The sequence below is a fragment of the Pleurodeles waltl genome, chromosome 7 (genome assembly GCF_031143425.1).
Source record: "Pleurodeles waltl isolate 20211129_DDA chromosome 7, aPleWal1.hap1.20221129, whole genome shotgun sequence".
Taxonomy (NCBI): Eukaryota; Metazoa; Chordata; class Amphibia; order Caudata; family Salamandridae; genus Pleurodeles; species Pleurodeles waltl.
Window position 1 is genome coordinate 1,211,690,530 of NC_090446.1, and position 15,897 is coordinate 1,211,706,426.

A 15,897-nucleotide genomic window follows, 5' to 3' on the forward strand; every position below is an offset into this window, starting at 1 on the left:
CACATGCACATGAAGTTCGAAGACTTCCCTACTCTCAAACTCGGAGTCGAACCTCCGCTATTTCTATGAAGTTCGACGACTTCCCTACTTCTACACTCGGAGTCGCACCTCCGCTATTCTCTAAAATCCTCGCAACCTTCTCACACAATCTGCGGCAATAAGCTGTGCAAGCGCAAAACCCTAACTTCACTCATACCATCACTAGTACCGCCAACGCTGATCTCACACCTCCATTCTCTTCATTCGCAAGCTCCGAGATCCCGGGAAAGTCGCGGTGGACCTAGCCCATCATCATTTTCCCAATCAGTTTTATCCAAGAAAAATCTAATTCAACTTTTCGAGTGGGGTCTCAAAAGGCGTAACCGTTAATTCAACACCATGTACTTTAAGAATACGGGGTCCCAAAAGGCGGAACCATTAATTCAACACCATGTACTTTAAGAGTACGGGGTCCCAAAAGGCGAAACCCTCCTCTGCTACCATCTACTGATAGAGCGTTCCAACCTAACAAATTACCTGTATTTTGGAAGCTCTTTAGGCCGATGAATCTTTTGGCTAAGTGGGACCCTCTCCACCCTTAGTCCGTCAATATAATCAAATCAATAATCAATATCGAACATAAGCAATTCCCTGATCAACATAACACTTAACAATTAATCCAGAATACATTTTCGGCGAACCCTGACCTTTCAGTCAGGAATAACCACACCAGTTTATTCAAAGTTAGTGAATTTATTTCCCTATATTAACAAAGCTAGCACAATATAGATGTGTCTCAACACCAAATGATAAACATATATGAACATTAATAGCTGTCCGTAACGGCGAAACAGGTGCAATCTATGCAGCATTTGAATAACAAGGCATTCGATAATAGCAATGCAAATCACTAGAACTATAATCTGTAATGAGCTAATTGCATACATTTAGTCAGCATAACAAGGTCTCAAATTGCATCGTGCAACAAAAGGAATCCTCATCTATCCTCAAATTAGCATCGGCATGTGGGACTTCATGCAAAAACAATTTAGCAACATTAATTTAGAAAAACTCCTAACTAGGGCTCTTGTCAAAAATCAGCAGTTGGTTACCTAAAAGAAACACAATGCAATTGTACAATTTCCTTTCATATTTACCAATTTCAATCAGCATTCAAGGAAGTCTTCGTCTCACAGGTACCGTTTCTCGATCAGCATGGGACGGGGCAAAGGGGCAGGGGTGGACGGGGCAGTTGCCTCACGGCGGCAAGATAAACTACTACTTCATGCAAAAGGGATCAAAGTTAAAGTCTCTAGGGTAAGAATCATTTAAGTCTCTTTCTCTCGATTAGAGAAAGCATCAAAGTCTCTCAAAATGGCGTCGCAGCAAAGTGGGCCATAATAGCTGCAATGTCCTGCAAAATGGCGGGTATGGGCGAAGTCCAATAATGGCTGCAATAGGTAATGGCTGCAATGGCTGTAATGGCTACTTTCTTCTTGTGCACCTGGTTTAAATAGACAACAGTTCAAATCCAGTAGGGTCTTCCATTGGAGGGTTCATAGGTTAGTTTAAAATTGTCCAATCAAAAACAACAGTTCTCAAGCTTTTACTTAAGCATACATTATCCTTGGAGACGGGTACGCAAGTTGCAACATTTTATACCAATTAACTCACTTTCAGAGCTTCCATTGTCCGCACCTGCAGATTGACCTTGGAGTAAAGAGAGAAGTATGCCAGGCTGGCACGAAACCTTAAGATAAGCATGTGAACGATCTCAGTGGAAAAGTACAGCTTCAAGCAGAAATACACGTTTAATAGCACATTGGAAAAATACGAGCATCTAAATCGTGAGACCAGGCAAGTAGGCCGAAGCCTCCACTAAAGTTAGGCTAAGCTAAAACATTTCAAACAAGCAAATCATAGCACACGTTTACGATTATGTCGGATTAGTGCAATTCTAATACACCACGTTATATAAAGCACGCTTATAAATGTTGGCAAACTACTTTGAGGGCACATTTTGTCCCCGTACAATCTTTATTAGTTCGGTTAAAGTCACACATGATTATTTCACACTACGTTTAAGCGCTAATAAATGTAAAACCTTCATTTCAGCTTCATCACAGCCACATAGCAGCTATGAACAACAGTACACAACACCATCTTAGGCAGCTTTGGGGCATCAGACAATTGATTCTAGAACAAGACATCAAAATAGTGGTGCAGTCTCTCGTCCTATCCAGACTAGACTATGGAATTCCCAAAGTTCACCTAGGCCCAATGAGAGCAACAGTACATGCTGCTGCAAACTTAATCTTAGGTCCCAAGATACTTGACCACATTTCCCCAGCCCTACTAACTCTCCATTGGCTCCCCATTGAAGCGCAGGCACAATTCAAAATTGCTTGCATTACACACAGTGTGCTCCTCTCCTTCTCACCTACTATCTAAACAGGAAACTGAAAAACTCCAGAGCAAGTAGGGGTTCCAGAAATGCCCAATCTCTGCTCCTGGAACCCCCCTCTTCCAGTCGAGAACAATACTTAAATCAGTCTTTCTGTTAGTGCCAATAGAATCTGGAACTCTCTGCCTTCCTCACTCCCTTTGATCACCTGCCTAGCAACCTTCAAAACAGACCTGAAGCTCCTCCTATTCTACAGACAGCTTGGTTAATTCACACTCGACCAGACTCATTTACTTTCTCCACTACGCCCTGAACTGCCTTCCTTTAACTGCTCATGTCCTCTGCCCTATTGTTGTAACAGTTTTTGTAGTAATCCTGAACATACATACACTGATGTATTCATCCAAGCCTAACTACTATTAATGTAACCAGCTGTAACCCTGTGTTCTGTGTATTGTGAAGCTCTCTGATGCCTTTGGGCCATGTCCACGCTATATAAAATTGCAAAAATAAAAATAAACAATCCCACCTCCCTGCAGCACAGTCTGGTGGGAACGAGTTGAGGAGAGGCCTGTTTAATTTCTGTAGCTTTTACTGAAAATTCTTTTTTTCCATTACAGGCACATGAACAGCTGCTGCACATATTTTATGCTGTCATAAAAAGCAATTTTCAACAAAACAGCAGCTCATTAAAGCAGTCAAGTATAAGTACAGAACTAATTAATTTCCCGTACCTATGCTCTTGTCTTGCATACCTGCGCAGATGGGCACTGAAATAATATGCACGCATTTAGGGGCTGATTTAAGAGCCCCTGGCGCCTCCTTGCGCCACATTGGCGCCATTTTTTTAATGCTAATGTGGCCTAACAAGGTCAAAATTGCAGCACCAAATTTACAAAGTGGCGCAATGTATGCATTGTGCCACTTTTTAAACCTTTGCACCACATTATGCCTGTGCCAAGCATAATGTATTCAAAGGGGGCGTTCCCCCATTAAGAGGGCCGTAAAATAGTGCAAAGAAATCTAAGAGATTTCTCTGCGTCATTTATTTCAGCACTTTTAACGCGTGCTCAGAGCAGGCATTAAAAAGGGGACATGCCATTGAAAACAATAGGCCCCTATGTACTCTGCAGGAGTAGTGGCAACATTTTGGCGCTTATGCTGCAGAGTACATCAATACCGTAAAAAATAATGACGTTATTGCCCCCTACCCTACGCCATGGGGTGCTGTATTTTAAATATGGTGCACACATGGTGGCGGTAGGAGGGCGCTAAGAGGTGCAAGTAAAGTGGCGCTGCACTGGGTGCAGAGCCACTTTCCTTAAATCAGGCACTTAGTATTCAATAGCAAGGCACCAGTAACCACAAATGTACTACCATGGATGTCAGGCTGTTCTCCCAAACTCATGGTTCCACCACCCCATTTAGAGCTAGAACAGCTGGGAATGGCCGAGTCTCATTTGCTAAGCTGTTAGAAACCTGTAACTGTCTAATTTAGGGAAGGCAGACAATCTTTTTCCCAGCGCGGAACGTCTTGCAAGACCTGGCAGTTGTGGGTTGGGAAATCACACTTAGGCGTCCGAGCCATTAATATATCCTTCTTTAAGAACAAACTCCCTCTTGTGGCACATTAAACATAGTAGCTGCCTGTCAATGTTCAGTAACTACAATGGAGCCACCACAGAGGTGGCTCTTCTAAAGGCACAGAGTTCAGCGCCTGCCTGGTAAGGATCCTTCCAACAGAGGAGTGGAGGTTGCAGACCTGGCCGCCAGGCATACTGATCCCCTGTATCTAAAAGCGACTCTCAGTGTTTCTATTGTATTCCTCTTCGGTTGTGACATCTACACAGAACATGCCAATGATTGCCCTCTGTACACTGTTTTCTTATTATGCCACCAAAAAACCTGAGCGAAAAGGCTTCAGCACAGACAAGCAGCAAGCACAACTAACAAAGTGGTAACAGTGGATCACCAACTTTTTTTGCCTAACCCATGTGGTCTATCATGCAAAAGGGTACCTCTTTTCTGGCAGTTACAGTTGCTCATAAGGTCTCATCCAGATGCTTGAGATTGTCTTTTGGCTTTCTTTGAAGAAGACAAGATGGAAGTAAAGCTTTATCGACTCCGTGGCCAAACCTCTGGAATTCTCTGCCCATCCACCCGTTTGATGGCTGTACCCAGTTCAGAAAATCATTTACCACTTGGCTCTTCGGAAGAGCCAAAAGCTACACATGACTCCTCACTACACAGAGCAATGTTTATGAATTAAGATGTAAATGCTTTATCTTTCCCTTTTAACAACATATACAACTATATTTTTATGAGCAGGAAAAACAGCTTAATTAAAACACACTTTAGAATTTAATTAGAAATGATATAGCTGGTTTATACTCCACGTTTAGAACTCTTAAACATAACACCTGAGATTTCATCTTAACCCTACTTAACTCTCAACAGTAATATTCCAAAATATTTATTTAAAAAAAACTTTTTTCCATCTATCCTCTCTACCCTTTCTCTTCATAGCGCTCTCTCTCACCACTATCACTCTCAATTTTCCCTCTCTACTTCTCTGTCTCTCTTTCCTTCTCTCCTATGTACGTACTGCTCTCGATCTCTTGCGCACTCACTCTCTTTCATTTTTTCTTTCTCCCTTTTATTTACATCTCTCTCCCCGACTCTGTCTCTCATTCATGATCTAATGATTTGCTTCCTTAAATAGTAGAACGTTATATAGAACATTATGTTATGTGACTGAAATGTGTATGTATATTGGTACTAAAGTAAAAAGGACTTGGTGTTGGAAGAAGATTAGAACAAATATTGGCCAAGCCAATACATCTCACCTTTCGGACCTATTGGTTCTGCCAGTAATTGTTAGCGATACTGTACGTCATCCCAGATACTGGTTTGATTGGATAAAGAGAATAAAAAAAGTCTATGACACATGTGGGTGTGGGTAATACCCAATATGTACCTCAACAGATTGTCCACAATTCAATGAATCAAGAACATTGTTAAACCTCAATTTCATGCGGTAATGTGTCCCTCAAGATGAGGCCCCTCCTTACACATCAAAAATAAGAATTACTGTCAATTTATGTGTGTCGAAAAAGTAATATACAAAGCTCAAGGATGCTTTAAGAAATGGATCCCATGGCTAGACTACTACGGTATAGACATGGGACACTCTGATACCACCCTAAGACGGCTGTAGCACTCACGATGCAAATGTGATCTTCATCTTAATAGGTTATCTTGTAAACCCAGGTGGGAAACTGCACCTCTTAAACACACAACTTAACACAGTATTAGACCTTAGGTGCCATGTACTTACCTTTATGATAATCTATAATGTGATAATGACCTCTGTGAAAGCTTTGTATAAAAGCACAATAAAAATATTTATATAAAAAAAAGAATTACTGTCAATTAAGGAAAAGGGTCCACTCAAGAATTGAGTTGTAGATTAGTGGAATAGTTAAAGTGTTTTTTATTACGAAATTCAAAAGAAAGGCGATACAAAGTAAATGCAATTAAGGCTCTCAACAATAGGATATTGCAGAGAAGTGCAAAATTAGAAAGATTCTTAGTCCCATGGGGGCAGCAAATCAAGAGGAAAATGAATACCATCTCTAGCAGCTTCTAAGACTTCAGGAAAGTCTTCTGGCTCACACACAAAATCAAGGGGTTTTATGCATTATTTTCACATATGAAATTAACAGAATTGCAAAATCATCATGGTATGATCTGAAAACGTTACGTTAATAGCAAATTAGAGCACAATTGTATTTAGCATCATATTGCCTTAGCACCTAAGCACTATCCCACTACATGAATCATTATTATGCCCACTCTATGCTGATTCCATCCAGAGATGGTGGAACAAACTAGATACATGAATAACATCAAATTATTATGAAGAAATAGGGTACAGTGAACTAGCGGAAGGACCTTGGAAACAGAAACAGTTTGGTGACTGAGCCGGGCAAAATTCACCAGGACAGCATGACAAATGTCAATGGAAATAAACACATAATAATCTGCTTCACAGTGTGCTGCAGAAATAATAAACACTGAAATGGGCATAGGAATGCAAGGGTGACATTCATTTTGAAGAAGATGGCTGCTAAGCCCTAATTGAGCCCTAGTTAAGAAGGGTCATTAAAACAAACGTCTCTACATTGTTTTAAAGACAACAGCACTACATCATTTGTACATGACAATCAAGCTTTTAATTGTATTCTGCACATTAGTAATAAAGCATAAAAATATAAATGCACAAATCCTTAACATGGAACCACATTGCATCATTTTGTAGGTGCATGCACCATGCACGTGTGCACCTACAAAATAACGATGGCACTTGTTTTCTTTTTATTTACTGATCCCAGTTGTTCGAGTTAAGAGGAAGCAACACAGGGGAAGGGGTTACAGAATCTACCCAGGACCTTTGGTTGGAGGAAGCAACATGGGGACATGGGTTGGGGAAGTAACATGGAGGGCACTGGTGAGGTTAGGAAAAATCAAACTGGTGAGAGAGAGAGAGTAACATGAAGCTAGGTCGAAGCACATAAGCAAGAAATCAGCAAGCGAGAGATACAGACAAGGGCAAACTAATCGCAGATGGGGGTAGGGAGAAGCACACAGGCAAAAGAGACCAATACAGAGGATAGGGGGAAGAGAAGCACATTAGGGAGACAACTGGAAAGTAACCAGACTCTCAAGGAGCGCTTAAAACAAAAGAAAATAGTGGCTCCATAAAAGTGAGCAATCAAAGTACACTAGTAAACTGGCAGTGCTCCACAGAAGAGATAGGAAGAAGATGGACAAGGAAGTGATCAAATAAGAAGCAGGTGAATGAGAGTAAGAGAAAAACCAACAATGGTAAACCCACAATATGGCGGTCATTCTGACCCTGGCGGTCAAAGACCGCCAGGGCGGAGGACCGCGGGAGCACCGCCGACAGGCCGGCGGTGCTCCAATGGGGATTCCGACCGCGGCGGTAAAGCCGCGGTCGGACCGGCAACACTGGCCGTCTCCCGCCAGTGTACCGCCGCCCCATTGAATCCTCCAAGGCGGCGCAGCTTGCTGCGCCGCCGAGGGGATTCCGACCCCCCCCTACCGCCATCCAGATCCCGGCGGTCCGACCGCCGGGATCCGGATGGCGGTAGGGGGGGTTGCGGGGCCCCTGGGGGCCCCTGCAGTGCCCATGCCACTGGCATGGGCATTGCAGGGGCCCCTGTAAGAGGGCCCCTAAATGTATTTCACTGTCTGCTGCGCAGACAGTGAAATACGCGACGGGTGCAACTGCACCCGTCGCACAGCTTCCACTCCGCCGGCTCGATTCCGAGCCGGCTTCATCGTGGAAGCCTCTTTCCCGGTGGGCTGGCGGGCGGCCTGAAGGCGACCGCCCGCCAGCCCAGCGGGAAAGTCAGAATTACCGCCGCGGTCTTTCGACCGCGGAACGGTAACCTGACGGCGGGACTTTGGCGGGCGGCCTCCGCCGCCCGCCAAGGTCAGAATGAGGGCCTATGTCTTTTGCAATGCAAACAGACAGCTGTGCTGTTAGGTATGCTCAACATAAAAATTATTGACAAAGAACGACAACACAAATGTAAACCATATGAATAAGTGGTGCATGAAGAGTTTCTATAGGCATTGGAAAATAATTCTAAAGCCTTGAGAGAAAACATGAGACAGAAGGAGCTGCTGCTTTAACAGCGAGTACAAATATATCTTCAATATATCTTTGCTTATAATTGCTCGTACTTTTAAATGTTGAAACCCCTAATAATCCCTCTTGAATTAATGTCTGATAATCTTTTTGTACAACAATGTTTTTGGGATTAAAAACAAACCTATTTATTGGAAATCTTGGAGGCATAGAGGACATTTGTTCTGTATATGGGATAATAGATAATGATTCAGTGCTTCCCTTGTTAGATATATTCTTTACCCTTTGTGGCAGGGGTAAGAGGTTCAGCCAAAGTGGCAAGTCAGAGCCTTTCAGACCAGACTAATGGGTCTCCACCAATCACCAATATTTTAGTTTTATTACCTATCATTTTGCTAAAGTTCTCAACCATCCAAGTATGGCTGACTGAGAGTCAGTCACCCAAGCAACCAATGTAGTAATAGGATAGACAATCACATCTCAATATAAGTTGAGTGTTATCAGTATAGGTAACACCTTTGAAACCACAGCTCCAAACCATCTTCTCAAGAGGCTGGAGATACATCAATGAACGATACAGCCTATAGGCATATCTGCAGAGAAGAAAGGGGGAAGATAGACCACCTGTGTTTATCCTCTAAGGATGTCTAAATGAGCGCAGAGCAGAATCAGTCAAATCAAACACCTGACTAGTAGATAAGAATGGTATAGCCGACCCTATCAAAGACTGCTCAGAAATCCAGTAATAGCAGACCAGCAGAAACGAACCGGTCCCTGTAAACTTTAATTAATTAATTAATTATGAATTTTCTCTGTGCTGTGCCTTGGCCAAAGGCCTGCATTGGATCAGTTCAAGCCACACACAGTGTCAAGCGAACTGGACAGCCACTGGACCAGGTGATGTTCCATGGCTTTTGAGACAGTTGAAACCGAGGTGATTAGCCTGTCGCTTTTAATCCGGGTTTCCCAGACACTCAACACATGATTTTCCAGGGTATATGTAGCTCACTGCTTCTTCAGGGCAATATGACAGAATAAGAAATAAAGAATGACAGAAGCAAAGCACTCAAAATATCCTCCTTTTAAATTTACGATGGAAAAACAACACATCTACAGCAAGAAAAGCAGTTTTTATGATGGTATTTTAACCCTAAATAAGAATCTATTAATATTTATACACTCAACATTAAGACAAACATATTTAGCATTATTAAAAGATGTTGACAATTCTGCCATATGCTATTGTGCATTATATTCTCTAACCATAACTTCTTATTATTTCATTGTTGGGTAATAACTGATTTACCTGATACCCTCTCCTCCATTTCTACACTGCCTGCATTTTTGCCAGTTTCCCTTTCCAGAGCTACCAATTGGCACATGCTACGGTTGTCAGAGGAGATGGGCAAACGAAGATGAGACTGTATTGTTCCACCAACTATGTGGGCTGTTATTCAACGAATAGAGTTGTTCCTTTACAGGTTCTGAGCCATTACTGAGGTATAGTGCTGGGATAGATTAGCCTTTGCCCACGTCAGGCTTTCTCTATATTATATGTCTCCCTTTAGACACATTTAGTTTAGTGGGCATTGTTGTGCTCTGTAGTGTAGTGATCAAACACGATAAAAAGTGTTTTTTATCTGGGGCATTCATTTTAGCATTGCTGTACTATTTTCTTATTATATATTGTAATTTGAGTGCTTCTTAGGTTTGAAGTGAATCGCACATGCACCTTGCATGGTGAACATATTGTATTATACATAAAATGTAAAGGGGCTTGGTTGAGCATCCTTCAGCCATTGACTTCTTTGGTTCATGAACATTCAGCCATCACCTTGAGACATTGTTAATACCATTTTGGATTAGTACACATGAGTACTGTAGTCTCAACTTCTTTTTATTGGCTGCATGGGTGTATTCTTCCACCTCCACTGAGTGCCTGAGAGACTATTGTATATTTGAGAAAGACACCCTGCCACCACACGTTTACTTCTTTACTGCTATTAGCTGCGTTAGCTTTTAAAATACTATAACTGAGTCTGATAAATGCATCATTGTATGAAGCTTCCTGGTTTATTAATCCAAATTCCAGAGGGATCTTTGATTTTTGGGTGTAGTTTGGGAGTGAAAAGATTTTCCTGTATATCTTGCATTATGAAAGGTGGGGGAATTCTTGTTGGGTTGACATTTTGAGTATGTGAGCGTATTTTGAGAAGAAACTTGCCTATATCACTTTTAGGATTGCCTCCGCAGACGGGGTTTTGCAGCTTAGAGTTTATTCTGCAGATGGGGAATGGTAAAGCGGATTCTTTCTTCTTAATGTCTTCTAGCTGAAACAGTGCTGAGCCACTTTCAGAAAGTCAAATTCCCAGATAGGTATATAGTAGGGCATGAATGATGCCTAAAGCCCAGAGCTGCTTTTTTTTTTTTTCTTTTCCCATAAAATCATCATCCTTGTTTTGGCTTCGTTGACTATGAGTTTGTTTTTCTGATTGTAAACGTTAAGCTCTTTCAATGTTCTCTGGAAATCCACCATTCGCTGATACATTATTACCAGATCATCTGTGTTTTGGAGTAGCTGGAACTTTTTGCAGTTCGATCTTGGGTAGAAAAGGTTATGCTTGGGCCAAGGCTGTCCCTAAATCTGCAGTCTGACCACTGAATAGGAAGAGAGACAAAACGCAACCCTGTTTACGTCCAGTGACTGTATATGTGGGGTCTGTTTCATGGTTTTCAGGTCTGGTCTTTAAACGAACCCAGGTGCATGCATTTAGTGGTATAATGCTCTGAGCAGGGGTGTTGTGATATCCTATTTGACTAATTTAGAGTACATCATATTACTGTCTACTCTGTCGAAGGCTGCTGAAAAGTTTATAAAACATGCGAAAAGCAGAGGACCAGGTTTGTTGATAGGTTTGTGAGCCATATAGTGTAATGCTAAGATACTGTCCATTATGCTACAGCTGGGCATAAATCCAGCTTCAACAAATGGAATGATATGTTTGCAATTGGCCCACCGTTGTAGTTCCTCTAATAGGAGTTTGGCATAGGCTTTTGCTTCCACATCCAAAAGTGTGATAATTGAATATTATGCTGGATATTGTCTACCTCCTTTTTTGAATATTGGAAGTAAAATGGAGCCTTTCTGTGAATCAGGAACTAGTCCGAGTTCAAAAGTTGTTGAAAATAAGGGCAGCAGTCTTTCTGTTCAGCTATTTATGTTGGATTTATATATCAAGGCTGGGATCCTGTTCAGTCCCAGGGCTCCATTAGATCGCATGTTCTGATTAACTCATTTTTGTAGTAGCTGGGGGGTGTTCTAAAGCACAGCGGAGGTATTTAGGGGCATATTTACAAGAAAGTGGCACATCAGACCCAATGCGCCACTTTTCTTGTGTTGCCCCTGCCCCACCTAACAACACCATGGTCGCTCCGTAATTACAATATGGCACACTATAACGATCGTTAGGACAATAGCGTCAACATTGTTGATGCTCTTGTGGCATTTTGCTGCACTGGCATCAAAACTTTTGACTCTAGTGCAGCAAAGCACAAGGAGTCCCATTGATTAAAATGAGGCATCATTTTAACGCATGCTCTGAACAGACTGAAAAAATGGCACAGTGAAATGTTGTAAATTTCACAGCACAATTTGTTTGGGCCTCCCTGCATCAGAACGCTCCCCTTGCTTATACTATATCTGGTGCAGGCATAATGTGGTGCAAGGGTTTACAAAGTGACGCAATGCAAGTATTGCGCCACTTTGTAAATATGGCACGGGAGAAAGGCCTCTTTAACGCCGCTTTAGCATAAAAAAAAATATGCTAGAGCAGCGCAAGATGGCGCTAGGGGCTTGTAACTATGCCCCTTAATATGCTTACAACACACTACTGAACTTACCATTTTCCCACTTGTGCCTAAAGTGGAGGTGTCAAAGCTGTTTACAAACTGCCAGAAATTTTGCTTGCTCTTTTGATCTTAAGAAGCTGCATAGATGGAGCCGCTATTCATCATTGTATTTCTCTTTTTCTCCCACATCTGTTTGTGATAACAGTCTTTGAGGTTAGCAAAGGAAGTAATGTTGCCAGACGTGCAACCAGTTTTCTTGTTATTTCTAGTCAGTTTGCAAATCTCAGTCTTTATTGCTTTTAGCCTGGACACGATCCAGGAATTGGGGGTTCTCAGTCTGATAAGAGTCTGAGACATTTACTTGCTGCAGATGTTCATATAGAAATTTGATGGCTTGGGCCAGGAGGCCATGGATAAGGTACACTCTGCAAGACAGTCCAACAGCCCCTTGGTGATGCTTGTGTGCTGTCAGGCAGTTACTTAAGAAGGTGTGTAGACCTCCATTTCAATCTCTTCATCAATACAGATGGCATTGGAATCCTCACAGTGGTGAGTTCCTCTGTTTTCTGACTTTTGAAGTTGTAGCCTGAGGTTAAATGAACCTGGGCACTTTCAATGTGGCAAATTATCTGGAAGGAATTGCATACAGAGAAATGTTTTTGGGAAACAAAAGTGTAGATTATCTAGGTAGTTTTGCCGTGAGACTCGTATGTGTGGTTTAGGAGTCAAGTGGAAGATTACAATTTTGTGAAACCGAATGTGGGAAGAAGATTGCTGATCTTGTCAGTAACAGTATTGTTAGTTTAGAACTGTTCTTTTTCAGCATCTATGGATTTAATGAACATAGGATCATCTAGTGAATGTAAGTTGAAATCTCTGGTTATGACTATCTCATGCCCTGAATGCCAAAGGGTATGTCTTCAATTTCTTCAAGGTAGTCCAAGGCTACCTTTCTGTGATCTTGTTGATGGAAATTCAAGTGGATGTTTACAAGCAAGATGGAGAAGGTTGTGTTGGAGAAATTACAACAAGTTAGTGGGACAGGCTGGATCAATGCATTTTAGCAGTTTATAGGTGTAATGATTGCTAGTAGGGTGGTGGGTGGTAGTCCTGATGGATATCCAAATTTGGTGTTATCATGGAATAGTAGACCTCCTGAGAGCCTTCAATTGGGCATGGTCCTGTTTTTCATAAGATGTCCCAATTCATCAGGAAGTTGTGAGCCTCTCTGCTGTTTAATCATGCAGTAAGCCCAGCGACATTCAAATAAATAAATTTGAGGTGATTGATACTTAATCTACTTTTGTTCTTTTGGGTTTGTGCTGCCGTCACTGGAATTTGCACCTAGGTTTGTAGCAAGCCAACTCTAGTCTTGCTCTATCAACAAGGGATTAGGCCAGTTGATTTTAGTGTCTTTTGTTGTCTGAATCTAGATAGATTCAGGCCCAGTGATGTTATGCAATTCTCTGGCTGTGTATAAATATGAATTTGCCACATTTGCGACAGAATGCATCATTTGCTGCATAATCAGCAGAATAAAAAAAAAAAAATGTTGGGCCTGATTTAGATCTTGGCAGAGGGAAATACTCCATGACAAACGCGACAGATACCCTGTCCTCGGAATTACGATACCATTACAGCCTATGGGGATCGTAATACAGCAGACGGGATATCCGTCACGTTTGTGACTGTGTATGCCCTCTGCCAAGATCTAAATCAGACCAATTTGCTTCTAGCTCAAGCAGATCAAAAGTTACTAAAAATGTAGTGACATGTTTGTGTGCAGTGGGGGGCCAGTGGAAAGATTAACTGGTCGTCTTTCAGTTGCTTATTTCTGTATTTGGTTGTTAAACTGGTACTAATGAGGTGAAATCTTTGCCCTGACAGTATTACCAGGTTTACAAATTGCAAAATAAGGAAGTAATACTATCACAAAATGTGCCCCATAATGGCACATAAGATGTCATTTAGTGCCGCATAATTTAGCTAAACCTGCCACATAATTCAAGTGGCCTTGGATATATTGAGACTCAGGTCCTGGATATTAGGTGTGGTGTGGAACTACCTTGTGCTAATTTGGGTATTGGACTAAACTGAACTGAAAGACTGATTTGTTGCAGCGATGACTCAAGACAGTAAGACATCAGTGTGTTTTTTATATTCATTTCGCAATCTGGTGTCCCACTGGGTAAACATATTGTGTTGTCTATATACTGATTCGTAAATTTCTGTTGGGGGTCAAGTAACCACTGGCTCTTCTTGTTGCGGACAATCATGATAAGTATTAGGTTGTATAGTTAATATGTCTTCTGTGGTCAATTGAGCGAGGACAGGTGTGTGCGGCAGTAAATATAAGATTTTGCTCCTGTTTAATGTGTCTTCTGTGCTTCTAGAGATGTACTCTGGTGAGAGGATGAGATTTTTTTTAGGTTGAATAGATCATTTCAGAAACCATACTTGGTTTGGGGTTTTCCTGTTTGCTTAATAAAGAGTTTCGGAGACCTTTGGTTTTTTTGTATAATTTTTGTTGTTGTGCTGGTCCTAGACTCAACCAAACCCCTCCTCATTTGAACCATACTTTGACTGCTCGTTCACCTCTGGCATCCACATCTATCCGGAGAGTGAAGGGGGCTTGGGAAGCCACTTTTCTAGTGCAGACGAAATACCCTGTGTCCTGGTTATGGGAGAACACCAGTCCTCTCATCTTTGATTATGCTTGGCTCTCTCTTTGAGTGCGAGGATCAGCCAAAATGCCTAAAAGCTACTTCAAACCAACTACTAAAATACCTAATTATGTGCACTGCGTTAGAAACAATTGAAGGGCATATAATAAAAAATGCATAGCTGTGAAAAACATAATCGAGCCGAAGTGCATTTCAGGTTAGGCATGTACAATTACAGTAAATAAAAGTGCAATTATGAACTGTACTGTATACAGAAAGGTTTCTCTGAATTATAGAAACAATACACACAACTAAAAATGTTAAAGAATTATTGTAACTGGAAGTTAAATAAAGTGTTATTACAACGGTGGCGGATACAGGGAGGTTACTATGAATTGAACAAATGCTCTCAATTAAAAAGAGGTTAAATCCGGTTACCTACTATGAAGAACAAGGTTTTTCCGATTGTAGCCTTAATTCTTGACCCACTGTAATGCAAACTTTTATTTCTTTTGTCCTGTCTTGTCATGCAAAAAGACAGTGGTTTCAAGTTCGTGTAATGTTAACTTATTACATTCAAGAGAACCTAAAACTGCTTCTCACGTACAATAAACAGCGCAATCCAGATGCTGCCTCATATCTGGACTGAGTCCCTTATTGGTGCTCATTAGAGCTGCGAATATACAGAACCATTTGAGTAACATTAATCTTAAGATTTTATAGAGTTGAGTACAATTATTTTAGTCAGCTAGAAGGTTACTGAAACGGTACTAACCATTACATATAAATATTGTGAAAATATAAAATATTTATAATGTACACACACACATAAAAAAAACACCTTCTACGGCTCTGCATTTTAACAATGACAGGCGTTGCTACTTGCTTGTGTTCTGATGTTGGAAATCTCGCCTAATCTTCATTAACCTCCCAGTCACCAACAGGGGCTATATCAAGAGCAGTTGTGTTGAGTAATTCGAGTGCAAAGTGCGTGTTGTTATGCGCTTGCACTGTCTAAAGTGCATTCATTTCACTTGATATTCCTCAGATTTAGAGCCCGATTTTCAGACAGCAGAGCTCTGAAACAGAGAGTGGCAACACCTACTTAATGAAAGTTTGAAAGTTTATACTTTATTGCGTAATTAATTAAAATCATTGCAATTACCGTACAAAAGGGAATGTTAAAAACACCATAAAACAATTAATACAGTCATGCTTTCTTTGCGTTGCTAGGCCAGATAAGCCATATTCACATATTGATCGTCTTAAGGTGTATAGTCATGCATACTAGATCAACACTGAGCCACTGACTGGTAAATTAGACC